Source organism: Ranitomeya imitator, chromosome 4 (assembly GCF_032444005.1).
Source record: "Ranitomeya imitator isolate aRanImi1 chromosome 4, aRanImi1.pri, whole genome shotgun sequence".
Classification (NCBI taxonomy): Eukaryota; Metazoa; Chordata; class Amphibia; order Anura; family Dendrobatidae; genus Ranitomeya; species Ranitomeya imitator.
The window spans coordinates 296,277,053-296,293,604 of record NC_091285.1 but is presented as its reverse complement, the minus strand read 5'-3'; the positions used below and the strand labels follow the sequence as shown (position 1 = coordinate 296,293,604).

The 16,552-nt window shown below is 42.8% G+C and overlaps 1 protein-coding gene across 3 annotated transcripts in view; it reads left to right on the top strand.

The window, feature by feature from the left end:
• PNPLA8 (patatin like phospholipase domain containing 8) overlaps positions 1-16,552 on the top strand; it is a 117,823-nt gene that overhangs the window by 43,207 nt on the left and 58,064 nt on the right. The window lies entirely within an intron of this gene.

Sequence of the window (16,552 nt, the reverse complement as noted above, 5' to 3'; positions counted from 1 at the left end):
GTATTAGTTGCTTTTTTGTGCCAAATTTATCAAAATGGCACACACTATTCTGGAATCTGGCGCAAAGTTACGGATGGGTTGGCAGGGGAGCGGTGTACTCATGAAGACCGAATGTGGGATAATCATTTGAGGAATACCGCCACTGCTATACTAAAGTGGTGGTATTAGTGTGAAATGATCCTTTAAGTGGATGCCCCCACATATTGCTAATTTCTTTATACAGAAATTATTTTTAATGGGATAATTTCTTTAGTCATTTTCCATCATTTTCCATGAAAGTCTAGAGTCTAAACTGTCAAGAGATTCCAGGCTTGAAACGACTCTCCTCTCTGGGACTGAAAAGCGATTTAAAGATTACACAAGTCCATTGTACACACAATTTAACCTATTTCTATTGTTCGCTTTGTTCCAATTTTCAATGTGGTAACACATCAAACGCATTTGAAAAGTCCACTGGATAACATCCACTTGCTTAACCCGGTCCAATCTGGAACTTGCCTCCTTATAAAAGCTGATCAGATTAGTTTGACAGGGCCGATCTCTCATAAACCCATGTTGATGATGGATCATAATCTTATTTTTATTGTGATACTAGAGATTAGCATCTCACAAAAAACACTCAAAGATTTTGCCAACAGTAGAGGGTAAACTTATACATCTATAGGTTCTGGACTTTGTTTTTTTTTTACCTTTTATTTTTTTTAAAATGTTGTCTCGCAATTGCTGTGTGACAGTCCTACGGAACAAACCCTGTTATTATGGAATCCTTAAATAAATGCCCACTGCAGTGGCATGGGGAATTTAGTTTGTAACATGCCAAGTTGCTCCACTATTTGCTGGAGTGAGCCAGAGGTAACTTTTCAGTGCAAGTTTATGAGAGCCTGAAGATGGCGGGTGGTGAGTATAAATTTAGGTGCATGAATCTTGCATTGCTAGCACCACTCCATATGTGGAAAAAAACAACAAACACTAGAGTGGTGCTATAAGTGTATACGAAGCCTTTCCAGCGTTTCCTGTGCTATGCTGTTGGCTAGAGAAGGCAAGTTAAGAGTGGTTTAGAGATATCTGTGTTTTCCATGTTTCTGTGGCAGCCATCTTGAAAGCAGGTACAATGAAACATCAATCTGAGCAGAGGCGGTACTGTCAAGCGAACAGAGGGCAGAAAGTAGGGGTGACTATAGTTGAGAAATGAATAATAACTTTTCAGTTTCAGGATGGATTATTTATTTAATCCTCTAGACTACACATATCAAACTCTAGCCCTCAGGGTGATTTATATTTGGCCTGCGTCGCTGGGGCTATGTGGGTCCACTATACTGTGTGAAGGGCTAGGTGGGTCCATTATACTGTATGGAGGACTAAGTGGGCCCATTATACTTTGTTGAGGACTATGTGGGTCCATTATATTGTATGGAGGACTATGTGGGGGCCCATTATACTGTGTGGAGGACTATGTGGGGGCTCATTATTCTCTGTGGGGATCACAGTTGGGGCATCATACTTTATTTGTATTATTAATTCAACTTTTTTTTATCCTGTTATTACATACAGGTGCTTCTCACAAAATTAGAATATCATCAAAAAGTTAATTTATTTCAGTTCTTCAATACAAAAAGTGAAGCTCATATTTTATATAGAGTCATTACAAACAGTGATCTATTTTAAGTGTTTATTTCTGTTAATGTTGATGATTATGGCTTACAGCCAATGAAAACCCAAAAGTCATTATCTCAGAAAATTAAAATACTTAATAACACCAGCTTGAAAAAATGCTTTTAAAATCTGAAATGTTGGCCTACTGTAATGTATTTTCAGTAAATGCAGTCAATACTTGGTCAGGGCTCTTTTTGCATCAATGCGGCGTGGCATGGAGACGATCAGCCTGTGGCACTGCTGAGGTGTTATGGAAGCCCAGGTTGCTTTGATAGCAGCCTTCAGCTCGTCTGCATTGTTGGGTCTGGTGTCTCATCTTCCTCTTGACAATACCCCATAGATTCTCTATGGAAATAAGATCAGGCGAGTTTGCTGGTCAATCAAGCACAGTGATACCGTTGTTTTTAAACCAGGTATTGGTACTTTTGGCAGTGTGGACAGGTGCCAAGTCCTGCTGGAGAATGAAATTTCCATCTCCAATAAGCTCCAGTCAGCAGGGGGAAGCATGAAGTGCTCTAAAATTTCCTGGTAGGCGGCTGCACTGACTTTGGTCTTCATAAAACACAGTGGACCTACACCAGCAGATGACATGGCTCCCCAAACCATCACAAATTGTGGAAACTTCACACTAGACCTCAAGCAGGTTGGATTCTCTGTCTCTCCACTCTTCCTCCAGACTCTGGGACCTTGATTTCCAAATGTAATGCAAAATTTACTGTCCTTGTGGAGTGTGCTAACGACTGCCTTCTGGACATCTGTCAAGTCAGCAGTCTTCCCCATGATTGTGGAGCCTACTGAAACAGACTAAGGGACGTTTTTAAATGCTTAGGAAGCCTTTGCTGTTTTTTTTGTTGTTCATTTTTCTAATTTACTGAGATAATGACTCCTGAGTTTTCATTGGCTGTAAGCCATAATCATCAACATTAACAGAAATAAACACTTGAAATAGATCACTCTGTTTGTACTGACTCTAATATGAGTTTTACTTTTTGTATTGAAGAACTGAAATAAGTTAACTTTTTGATGATATTCTAATTTTGGGAGAAGCCCCTGTTTTTAATTTAGTCCATTGGACCATATGCTTTTTACTGCTCTTACATTAAATATTATTATTATTCTAGTATTTACCATTTGTGATTATGTGCTAATGTTATTCTAAGATCCATTAATTAAAATGTACTTTGTTTGTGGGACTTGTTTGTTTCCATATGAAAAGGTGCTCTCTATACACAGAACAGTGACTGAAACAGCCCCGCCCTTGTGAGTGAAGCCGAACATTGTCAGCAGGAATTAAGTTACCGTAGTTTCCTCCTGGCATCAGGGCTCTAAGTGCCAGCTCGGTTCAGAATCCTATTAACCTGAATATTAACCCCATATCTGCAGGTTAATACGATTTTTTCACATGACAGGTTCCCTTTATTTTATTTTCTGTACTGAGATGGCAGCGCCAAACACAGAAAGAAAAATGCATTCCAGACCTGAACTAATTAATAATAATAACGGGGTCCATCGACTATTCCATCAGGAGAGTGTGAACTTCTCACACACAGCTTTGTAGTGAGTCACGTCTGGCCGTCTCGATTCTAGGGAGGCAAGATCTAAACAGAGCACATCCCTAGCCATACTGTATATCGACTTGCTCAGGTCCTCTGGCTAAGGAGCTGATCGGGTGTCTCTTACAGCCACAAGGAGCATACTCTTGAAAATGTAAACGTAGGTAGAGAACCGTTCAACGGCAGCGTTCATTTTCTGTCGGCGATGGCTTGTAATGTTTTCATGCTTCAACCTATTTCTTCCTTTCTCCGTTTAAGAAGAGGGGCTGAACTGAGAGTCACTAGCAATGCGGAGCATGTCTAACTAAGCCGTGATGTGAGATGGTTACTATGGAGTCCGAAGAACTTGTGCCCAAATATTACCGTTGGCTTTGCATTTGTATCATTGCTGCTTCACGGAGATAAATGCTCAAGGATGTGTTTTTGTGGGCTGCATGTAAAATAGCAAACTTTTACAAGAGCGTGATTTCTGCAAATGACCACCAAGGCAAAAAGTGAGAAATATCACCGAAGAATAATGTGGGACAACAAAACGAGTGCTACTGTTCTAAGAACGTGTATATTTCCAAAATTTGCTTTATGAAGAATGTATTAATTCCCTTCTGAAGGAGACACTGGCCCAAATTTATCAAGAGTTCTTCACACCCATCGTGATTAGGAAGCGTGCTGGAGTCTGAGGCACCGGATTCAGTAAGAGAAGCACCTTTTAATGAAGGAAGCGCGTCTAAAAAGTGGCTGGAGTAAGATTTGACGTAAGCCACACCACGGATAGTCATAAATATGACACTTAAGATCCGCCATGCCTCCTGTCATGTCCTTCCTTTGGCAGATCTGGGCAAGTTAGGCTTGAAAACGCCAAAACTTACAAAATGTTTCCGCAACCTTGCATTGCACAAAAATATTTTTTGTCTTTTCAAAGTGTTTTGCACAAGATTTCTGGTATGAACACTGATGAATCTGGGCCCATGTCTTTGAGACATGCCTCGTTTTCCTGCTGGAAGGAATCTGTTATGTTTTTACATCTGAGAGCAGCAGGCTGTAGAGACTGATTCTAGTGATGTATACCTTACTGGGTTTCCTGTAGTTTTGACTAAAAAATATTTTATCAAGGGGGCATGGCTTGTGGATGGAGGAGTAAGATGCATGTACACTGTGAGCACCAGATCTCATTTATGGAGTACTAGGAACTAAAACAAAACACAGATAAAGTCAATTGTACCTGGGTGTTGGTTCTTACATGCAGAGTTTCATTCACAAGTAGGCTAGGTTTTCCAACCTACCAATGCCGATCTCATACATTGAGGATGTCCTTTGACTTTGTAGGACGTCACTTGTCATGTGTAAGCTAGACAGTCGCTTGCCTTTTAAAGCGCAAGCTCTGCCCCGCAGAGTGCTTCATCAATTTCTGTCTTATCTGATATTTTTGTGCCGCTCACACCGTCACTTTGTAGCCTAATTTCCCTGAAGAAGACAGAAATGGTGAAACATGTCAGGGAGGCAGCTGGTCAATTATTTTAATAAGCAGTAGTCTGTAGTGGCCAACTACAAATATTAAGTGGTCCTTGGCCAGCCAGATTATGCAAAAATGATAAATGAATGAATAATAAGCAATAAGTCCAAAGGACTTTAAATTAGTTGTGGTATTCCCTGGTGGAAGCAATAAGCGTTAGTTAATGGCTCCATAAAGGAACCACAAAAATGGACATCTATTAACAGTTTAGGACAATTGCTTATTCATTGACCACACAGACACTCATTTTTAAATGAGCACTCTTTAAAGGGAACCTGTCACCCCCAAAATCGATGGTGAGGTAAGCTCACCTTCATCAGGGGCTTATCTACAGCATTCTGTAATGCTGTAGATAAGCCGCCGATGTTACCTGAAAGAGGAGAAAAAGACGTTAGATTATACTCACCCAGGGGCGGTCCCGCTGCGGTCTGGTCAAATGGGTGTCTCAGGTCCGCTCCGGCGCCTCCCATCTTCATTCCATGACGTCCTCTTCTGGTCTTCACACCGCGGCTCCGGAGCAGGCGTACTTTGTCTGCCCTGTTGAGGGCAGAGCAAAGTACTGAAGTGCGCAGGTGCCGGAAAGGTCAGAGAGGCCCAGCGCCCGCGCACTGCAGTACTTTCCTCTGCCCTCAACAGGGTAGACAAAGTACGCCTGCGCCAGAGAGAGAGAGCTTTCACTGTAATCTTTGGATCCTTTACCTTTAGGCAACTTGGCGATCAGGAGTTTCTTTTTTTTCTTCAGTCGTGCTAAAAGGCCCGCTTATCTTAGATTATAACCAGTAATGAGCGAGCATGCTGGGTAACGCACTGTACTCGCCCGAGCATCGCGGAGTCACGATGCTCAGCGAGCGTCGAGCATTTCCGGGTTTGCTCGGTGGGTCCTCGTGTCCCCGGAGCGCCAATCAACATGCAGGGATTTTCTGCCACACACTGTAATGCCTCAGCCATGTTGGTTGTGACATTAGTGATTGGTTGGCCGCGCAGCGTCATCAGGTACATATCAGACCTGGCAACGCCCTGCTCATCAGTCAGCTCCAGAATCACCAGTGTAGGGAAAGTTGCTGCAGCAATAGGGACAGAATAGATGGGGTATCAGTGTGGGTATACCATTGTTGAATCCACATCCAGCTAAACCAACAGTCCTTCTAAGGACTAATTACGGGGTATATAGATATCAGTGATGGGTAGGCAGGCAGTATATGTGGCATACTTTATTGCATACAGCAAAAGGGTCCATTACATTACTGTCTGCTGCTGCCTATTACAGATATTTACCGTATATACCGTATTTTCTGGTGTATAAGACGACTGGGCGCATAAGACGACCCCCAACTTTTCCATATAAAATATGGAATTTGGGATATACCCGCCGTATAAGACGGGGGTCATCTTATACGGTGTGTGCGGTGCGTATGGTTCCCAGGGTCTGGAGGAGAGGAAACTCTCCTTCAGGCCCTGGGATCCATATTCATGTAAAAAATAAAGAATAAAAATAAAAAATATGGATCTACTGACCCCTCTGCTGGCCCCTGGCTCTCAGCGCTGCGAGCGTCTGCCTCTGTTCCTAAGAATGCAGAGAGTGAAGGACCTTCGATGACGTCGCGGTCAGGTGACCGGTCACCTGACCGCTCATGTGACCGCGACGTCATCGAAGGTCCTTCACTCACTGCATTCTTAGGAACGGAGGCAGACGCTCGCAGCGCTGAGAGCCAGGGGCCAGCAGAGGGGTTAGTAGATCCATATTTTTTATTTTTATTCTTTATTTTTTACATGAATATGGATCCCAGGGCCTGAAGGAGAGTCCTCTCCTTCAGACCCTGGGAACATCCAGGATCGCTCCCTGCACACGCCGTACCCGGCGTATAAGACGACCCCAGACTTTTGGGACAATTTTTAGGGGTTAAAAAGTCGTCTTGTACGCCGGAAAATACGGTACATAGCCCCAGGTATCTGTGGCCAGTAATAATTTTTTTTGCATCTTAATCCTGGTTATTTTATTTAAAAGCAATCCAGAGCACACTTTTTTTTTTCCCCTCCATTTGCTCTTTGGCACTGCAGAATACAGCCAGCTCCTTTCCATAGTACAGCGTTAAAATACAGCTATTTTAAACAGAGGTTTGGCCATCACAGTGATCACATCTGAGTGCACATAAAATTCTGCCATTTTTGTGGTACTGTAAAAAAATTTTGGAGTGTCTTTTACAAGTTCTTGACACCAGTTGGCTTAAAAAAAAAATCTTATATTTTACACTGTGTTTTGTCAGCCACACGGATCACCTATCATTGTGCTCAAAATTGTGCCATTTCAGGGCTCCATTGAACTTTTTTTTGCTGTGTCTTAGCCTACTTATTAACACAATTTTGCTGTTGAAAAAAAAAAAAATTCCAGGCCAGATAAGTAAAAGTGGAGGAGCTCCGTCACAGACCTCGCCTATCTGTGGGCTAAAAATTGGGGCAATTTTTGGGCTGAAATGAACTGTTTTTGCTGTGTCTTAGTCTAGTTATCGACACAAATTTGCTTCCAAAGTAAAAGATGTTACCGTATTTTCCGGCGTATAAGACAACTGGGCGTATAAGACGATCTCCCAAGTTAAAATATAAAATCTTCTTAAAAGTTGGGGGGGTCGTCTTATACGCCGTGGTCCGCATCCGCCCTGTAACATGACACAATCTGCATACGGTGGTGGGGAGAGGTCCCGATGATGAAGGGAGGAGGCTTCTCACAGGGAAGGTGTAAACGGAGTATCCCCCTATTACCCCATTGGGGCAGTGATGCTCTCTGCGGGTCTCTGTGCTGGGGGGCGTCTGCTCCTCTTTCAGCAGTGTGGGGGCTCTGTGTTGGGGGGCGGTGGTGGCTCTTTGTGCAGTGTCAGGGCTCCGCCGACATTTCCTCAAAGCCCCGAGGCCCCGGCAGCTCCATTGCTGCGATGTGGTGGCCTCCGGGAAAATGGCCACTGGAGGTGGAGCATGCTCCGATTCAGATCTCGTCCTGAGATCTCGGGAGAAGATCTGAAACTGAGAATGCGCCGCCCCCAGCGGCCATTTTCCCGGAAGCCACTGCATTGCAAAAAAGAAGCTGCCGAGGCCTCCAGGCTTTGAGGAAATGTCGGCGGAGCCCTGACACTGCACAAAGAGCCACCACCGCCCCCCAACACAGAGCCCCCACACTGCTGAAAGAGGAGCAGAAGCCCCCCCAGCACAGAGACCCGCAGAGAGCATCACTGCCCCAATGAGGTAATAGGGGGATACTCCGTTTACACCTTCCCTGTGAGAAGCCTCCTCCCTTCATCATCGGGACCTCTCCCCACCACCGTATGCAGATTGTGTCATGTTACAGGTGGGGATAGGTGTCTTATTGACGCCTCTCCATTATTAACCGGGCTTAATGTCACCTTATATTAGCAAGGTGACATTAACCCCTTATTACCCCATATCCCACCACTACAGGGGAGTGGGAAGAGAGGGGCTAAGTGCTGGAATTGGCGCATCTTACAGATGTGCCATTTCTGGGGCGGCTGCGGGCTGTTATTTGTAGCCGGGGGGCAATATCCATGACCCCTCTCTAGGCTATGAATATCAGCCCGCAGCTGTCTGCATAGCCTTTCTGGCTATAAAATATAGGGGGACTCCACGTCAATTTTTGGGGGTCCCCCTATTTTTATAGCCAGTAAAGGCTATGCAGACAGCTGCAGGCTGATATTCATAGCCTGGGAAGCTCCATGGGTATTAACCCCTTCCCAGGCTACAAACATCAGTCCCCCAGGCGCTGACTTTTCCCTCTCTGGCGCAGAAAATTGCGCGGGAGCCCACGCCATTTTTTTTTTTTCATATTTTTTTTTTTTAAATTAAACATTGCGTTTAAGGCCGGGGTCAATATCCGGCACTGCCGTGGGCTCTCGGGAGCAGAGCATTCAGCTGCATAGAAATACATGCAGCCACATGCTCTGCTCCCGAGTGCCGGTGGCAGTGCTGGGTATTGAAGCGAGAGACTTGTGTGATTTCGTGTGTGTGTCTTTATTTAAGGCCGGGATCACACATACGAGAAACTCAGTCAAGTCTCGCATCTTAATACCTGACACTGGCTCCGGCACTCGGGAGCTGAGCGTGCAGCTGCATAGAAATACATGCAGCTGCACGCTCCGCTCCCGAGTGCCGGCGGCAGTGGCGGGTATTAAGATGCGAGACTCGTCCGAGTTTCTCTCTTATGTGATCCATCTATCGTATCTTATCTATCGTATCTATCTATCAATCATCTATTATCTATGTATCTTTTCTATATATTTATCTATTATCTATCTATCAATATATCTAGTTATCTATCAATATATCTATATATCGATAGATAGATATATAGATAGATACGATAGATGGATACAATAGATAGATATGATAGATATCTATCGTATCCATCTATCATATCTATCTATTATCTATATATAGATATATTTATAGATAGATATATCGGTAGATAATAGATATATCGATAAATATGATAGATCCATAGATAGATTAGATAGATGCGATAGAAAGATACGATAGATATTGTATCTATCTATCTATCTAGCTGTGTGTGTATATTCAATGGAGTATGTAAATGAAGAGGTTGGACAAGAAATGACATCACGATTCTTTTTTTTTTTTGTATATCTTTAATTAGCTTACAAAAATACGCACAAATACGCATGAAAAAAACGCAGGTGACCTGCTGGTGACCTCAGGTGCAGATTTTACCTGCAGCGGGTCATTCCATATCAAGTGATCCAAATATGAATATTTTTTTTACCTTACGTCTTTAGATTTTTTTTATTTTTTGTTTTTATGAAGTACAACTTTAGTTAATTACAAATTAAAAGTTTAGAATTTTTTTCTTCATCAGTTAATTTTTTACAGAGTTTTAAAGTTTTGAAAATGCGCGGATTTTGGCCTGGTATGGCTTTACATTTTTTATCATATCTCGGGCTAGAATTAAGATATAGAGGTGGGAGAGGCATCATTTTTCTCAGAACGGTACCAGCTTTCATTTGATATGTCACAAGACTATGTTTCTTTATATTTTGTTTTGGAGAAATCAAATTAAAAATTTGTATGCGCAATTCTGAAAAAAACGCATGTTTTAAAATTGTGAAAACATGCCTGTGTGTTACTCGTGTCCTTGTTTATATTTGTACAGGGACTCAACTTGGGATCTATCAAATTTGTATTTTTTTTTAGCCTTGAATCATCTGATTTTATGTTTGTGTGAGTTTCTTCCTTTTTTCTTTTCAAATTACAACTTATTGCATTCAACATTTATATGTAACAATAAAGAAACACAAAAAACAAATACCGAAGTGCCAGAATAAATCCATCTTAATCATCATAACAACTTGCTCAGCATTTTCAACCTGAATTCTTTGAACAAGCCAAAAGATAAAAGGTGATCACATCCTCAAGTGTGATTTTCTAAATACATTCTCATCCTAATTATATGTTAAAAACAAGATTAAAAGAACCAATATTTCTACCACCTATTTATACATGGAACAATTTTTTTTCTACTATATCACTAAACATGTCATTTCTGAAGTGTTTAAGAAGAATAGTACAGTAGTTAAATCCTCGTTCTATAAAATATGAACTAATCAAACAATTAATAGTAGGTTTTTACACTGGTCTGTTATCATCAATGTGCCCCTTCTAGAGGGTGAAATGTCATCTTGTCCATAAGGGCTCAGTAGCAATGGCCGTTTCCTTCTGTGTCAGAGTATGTGCGGCCCGTCATGGTGCTCGGCTCCACCTGAGTTATATCTGATTTTTGTTCACTTTTACAATGTCTGATTTTCTTGGATACACAAAGGATGGCGCTGGACCAGAAAGTGCAGAAAAGTCACTTCTACGTCTTCATTTTCATAATCTTTGGCGAGTCCAGTAGCCGCCAGCGCCGATCATATTCACCGTGTCATCCATTGCCGATCTTGTGCCGCCTTCTACCACTTCATGGACGTCACTGTCTTTATTTCCACTACATGGGATGACAGTCCGGTATTGCTGAGTCCCTGTGATGGGTTCTGCTTCCTGTAACTGATGTTATAACAAACTCTCCTCCTCCTCTTCGTAGTCCTGGTTTGTACAATACATGAACTGGATGTTAAGAATATTTTTCTCCCTCCATTTGAGGAGTTGCCTGGGTATTAAGATCTGGTGTGAATATGGCCTCTGGAGGCTCGAGCTGCTGCCTGTCATCTGCTCTGCAGTCACCGTCTACCCCTGGTCATTCTCAGCCCTAACAAAGCTTCTCCTCTGTCCTCTCCTGCTTCTAAGTGGTAACATAATAAAATAATAGCGTAACATCTAAAAATCATGGATTATTTGGTAAATATAGACCCCACACTTTTAGACCACAGGCTGAACAGATCTTAATTTGAGATTTTCGAACTGACACTGTAATATTTTTATTTTTTAAAATATGATCCCATCCCGATCCCATCTTGTATTTTGGTACAGATGTGGCTAGGAGCATAGCAGGCACATGTGCAGTTTTTGAAATCTTTAAATTAAACGTTTTTTTCGGAAATGGGTTTTAAAGTTTTGCGCTTGTGTTCGCATAGGTAAAATATTATCAAAGATACTCTTGTGACATATCTGGTGAAAGCCTGTACAGTTCTGAGTAGAATGGTGTTTATTTTGTTTCTCTATCTCTTTTCTAGCCTGAGTTATGGGGAGAAATGTAAAAGGCAGGCAACACCGAAATGCGCACTTTTTCCGAACTTTGAAAATCAATAAAAAATTTTAAAAAAATATCTAGAATTTTTTCTTCTTCACATTTTGCATTCTCTGACACACTGTTACCAAATAACAAAATCTCAAAAGAATTAAAAATATAGTGGTAAAAATCATTGGTTCATGTGACCTGGAATGACCCCTGCGTCAAATCCTGAGCAAATCCTGATGCAATCCTGACCGTGGAAACATACCCTAATGAACCCAGAGCAGTGTCAAAAGGTTGTTGGTTGGGTAGCGGATAATGTTTCCAGTCACTTTGCCGCCACCACCACCACCCTGTCAAGTCTCAGTAGCCGTGAGTCTGGACCGCATATTCCTCACCCTGATCCTCCTTTCTCCCACCATGCAGAGCGGAAAAAAAAACACCAGTACACAGGCAGAGATGCTTACCTGTCCAAGGCCTCCAACAATTGCACTATCCAAGGTGCAGCGGACCCAAATTAAGATGGCAAATGCACACTTGTAATAATACCGATAAGGCAGCCAGCCTACAATCAGAAATTGGCCGCTTGGTACACCAGTGGAAACAAATAATCTGTATGTGGCATGTTCACACAAGAATGCAGAGCATATGGTTCAAAGCCTATTAATGATGCCATCTGGGCCCAACTGCACCCTGAAAACTATGTAAAGAACACAAAAAACAATGTATGCAAGGTATTGCCTCTGTAAACTGTGGCCTCTGTTCACACAGGATGCATTATGGTGAGCCCGCCATATGGTGTCGTTAATAGGCTTTGAGCCATATGCTCTGCATTCCTGTGTGAACATGCCACATACAGATTATTTGTTTGCACAGGTGCACCAAGCGGCCAATTTCTGATTGTAGGCTGGCTGCCTTATCGCTATTATTGCAAGTGTGCATTTGCCATCTTAATTTGGGTCCGCTGCACCTTGGATAGTGCAATTGTTTTGGAGGCCTTGGACAGGTAAGCATCTCTGCCTGTGTACTGGTGGTTTTTTGTCAAGAATAGTGGAGGTTTTTCCTCTTATGGTGGTTTTTTTGTTAGATTAGGATACACCATGCAGAGTGCCCAGAGACAATTGATCCCACACTTGGACACTCCGAAGAGCTGTTCACTTTTCCATTTAGAGATTCGGGCCTCTCTCCCGATGCACTTGAAGCAAGGCAAGAGGAGATCGCATGTAGCGATGCCCAAATATTTGAGCAGCCACGTTCACACGAAGGCGAGTTAAGGTTGCAAAATGTTAAAATGACATTTCCCAGTGAATGCATTTGTCTTGGTTGAAAGCAATGCTAAAGTTGAAAAGCGCATCAAAAACGCTACTTGTTAACATAGCCAAGTGGTGGTGGAACATTTTTATTTTGTGTTATTTATTTTGCCTTATATACAAATCATTACCCTGGAAAGGATGTTCCTTAACATATTTCCCAGGAAAATCAATTTTGTTTTTGTTTTTGGTATGTTTAATTGTGCGCCCAGAAAAATGGCATAAAACTCTGACAACATTGTTCACATCAGTGACCTGGGTGTCAGAAATTCTTCCAGGGGTCTTCCTCATGATGATCCCATGTCATTTTAGCACTGTTCCCACCGATTTCTGATGTTTTTAGACCCTAAAAAGACAGGGTTGCGGCAAAAATGCTCGGGTTTCCCATAGACTTACATTGGGCTCATTGTTCGGATCGAGCACCCCAAGCATTACAATTTGCTCGACCCGAGCAATGAGCACCCAAGCATTTTAGTGCTCACCCATCACTACTTATAACCTAAACTTCACAAGCTAATATATCCACAACAGAGCTAAAATATTGAAAAGTAAAAAAATACGTTTTACTCCGCTCTGCAGCCACTATTTCATGATAATGACATGCTGTCTCTTTAATACAGCTGCAATCTACAGATAACTTATTGAAAACTAAAGTATCCCTGATGGTACTAAATGTATTACTCGGGAGTAAACCTATATACATATAGAAAGGTGTGTACTTGTGTTATATATCACCTAGAGATTAATGTGTTCAGAACAAAAAAAATCATTCAAACTAGTCACCAATTCCTGAGCTATGAAAGGCATCTCCGTATCGATTGTTACAACATAATTGATAATATTATAAAGTCAAATCTAGAAGGTGACGAAGAAAATTGAAAATGCTCATAGAAAGCTACTAAAGCTGTGAGGTTCAGTAGATTTTCAATTTTTCAAGTAAGTCAATCTGCTTTCCAGATGGATTCATAAGGCCTCTTCACACATCCGTGTTTTTCAGTCGCCCATGGCAGCACCACGAGAGAGGGGATCTGCCCTTCAAGTACAGGAAACCTTCAAGATAAAAAGGCGTCTAAAAAGGGCGGCTCCTCCCCATCAGTTGGTTTCCTGTCCTTGATGGGGAACCCTCGGTAAAAAGATCTTTGTGAACAAAGAAGAGTGTTCCCAGCCCTGGAGTTGCCGGGGTATAGCAGGGCACAGCCTTTGCGGTGGTCAGCACCAGAGGGAACTGGAAGCACTGCGGAGGTCCCCACACGGGTGTCCTCACTGAGCAGGGCAAGGGCATGGCCCTTGTCGGTACCCATCAGCCATGCATCTCAGGGCATTGCACACCAGTATATGGCAATCCAGGACCTCAAAGATGCCTACTATCATGTACCAATTCACACGCAATATCAGAGATTCCTCAGAGTACCAGTGCAGATACAAGGCGAGCTCAGACACTTCCAATGCGGGGCTCTCCCCTTTGGATTAGCTATAGCCCATTGGATCTTTTCTAAGATAATATCAGAGGTAACAGCTCATCTATAGGGGGAAAAATACATAATGGTAGTGCCATATCTGGATGAATGCCTAATCGTGTTGGACTTGATCCTTCGCTGTCAAAAACAAGTTCAGGAATGTGAGCAGAGCTTTAGAAAACTTAGGGTGGCGTTTAAATCTCAAAAAATCCAGGCTACAGCCATTAACATCACAGGTCTTCCTGGGCTTAGTAATAGACCCTGAGAGACAGGAATGCTGTCTCCCAGAAAAGACAGAAGAAAAGATCATAAGACTTATCTCATCAGTAGTGGTAAATCCAGTATTGTCCCTCAGAAAGGCGATGTCTCTGCTGGGTTCTCTGAGCGCCTGTATCACATTAGTCAATTAGGCCCAGTTCCATACACGGGAATTCCAGTGGTGTGTCCTGGAAAACAAAGTGGCCTTGCATGGATGGTTGGAGAGCAAGCTGACTCTTCCTGGGACAGTGGTCCATTCTCTCCTATGGTGGCTAGGAATAAATTCAACACCAAGGGGGTACCCTATGTAAACAATGTGTCCAAGGTGGTTACTACGGATGCCAGCCCCAGGGGATGGGGAGCCCACCTAGATGACCATTTGGTATAAGGAACGTGGTCGGAGGAAGAAAAGTTAGTCTCCTCAAGCAGATGAGAGCTTCTGGCAGTAGAGCAGGCATTAAACGAGCTGCTACCTTTTCTGCGGGGTCACCATGTGAAGGTGCTATTCGACAATCATGTTACAGTTGCCTATGTAAACCACCAAGGGGGTACACTCTCTCGTTCACTAGCGTTAATTGCAAACAAGATATTTACAATAGCAGAAGAACACTACCCCTCATTAACGGTCCTGCATATCAGAGGAAAAGAAAATTGCAAGGCACAGACTTCCTGAGCCACAGGCAGCTAGGCCAGGGAGGTGGACTCTAAAGAAGACAGTGTTCGATTAGATTGTGGACATGTGGGGTCTCCCACAGGTAGATCTTTTTGCCTCCAGGCACAACAGGAAGATCCAGAAATTTTGCCCTCAAGACCAGTGTTTCCCAGACTCCAGTCCTCACAGACCCCACAGGTCATGTTTTCAGGATTTCCATAGTGTTGCATAGGTGAGAGAATTCCTGAGGGCTTGATGAAACTTCCACCACCTGTGCAATACTAGGGAAATCCTGAGAACATGACCTGTGGGGATCCGTGAGGACTGGAGTTTGGGAAACACTTCTCTAGACCCAAGAGAGAATCCTCACATGGTGGATGCCTTCAGAATGAAGTGGATCCTCAGGCTACTCTATTCATTCCCCTGGTGTGTCTCATCCCATCAGTCCAAAAAATATCAGGGACAACGAAGCAAGAGTTATCATCATAGCTCACTTTTGGCCAAAGACACCATGGTTGTTTTGGCTGAGAGCGATGTTGGTCTCGGATCCATGGCTTTCCCCAGAGGACCAGAATCTTCTGTCCCATGAACCTTTTCTTCATCCTCAAGTGTCCAAGCTGCATTTAACAGCCTGGAATTTGAGATGTTGATTCTAGAGAAAAATTGGTTTTCTGCTAGATTAGTTTCTACCCTACTCAGTAGTCGAAAGCCGGTAACCACAAGAATTTATGGGAGAACCTAGAGGAAATTCTTATCCTCTACGTGGGTGGATCCAGAAGGGGTAAAACCTTTAACATCTATCCTGGAGTACCTTCAGAAGAGGCTAGAGCTCAGTCTTTTGGTCAGCACCCTTAAAGTTCTGGTCTCAGCCCTAGGGGACTGTACAGTTATGACCTAGTTGGTAATACGTTGATCGCTAGGTTTATCAAGGCCTGTAGCAGAGCTAGATCAATCCCTATTTGTAGAGCCCCTCCCTGGGACTTGAATCTAGTCTTATCTGCATTGACAGAAAGCCCCTTTTAACCCTTGCATTCTGCCTTAGAGCGGTTAGTCTCTCTAAAAACATCCCTGATAATATCCCTAACATCGGCATACAAAGTAAGTGCCACCCAAGCCTTGTCAGCAGATCCCCCATTCACTCAGGTTCAGGAAAATAGGGTAGTTTTGATGTTAGACCCAGGATATCTTCCTAAACTAGTTACAAAATTCCATAAATCACTGGAGATTATATTACCATAATTCTGTTCTAATCCTAGGAACCCTAAGGAAGAAAAATTACATACAGTACCTTGGACGTTAGGACATGTTTACTTCAGTATTTAGCAGTCACAGAACCATGGAGGAAACAAAGGGCCCCTTTTGTATCATTCCAGGGGTCTAGAAAGGGTGTTAAGGTGTCCAAGAGGACCTTAGCAAGATGGGTCAGAGAGGCTATTAAGTTAGCTTATGTCAGAGCAGGTAGGGCCATCTCAAA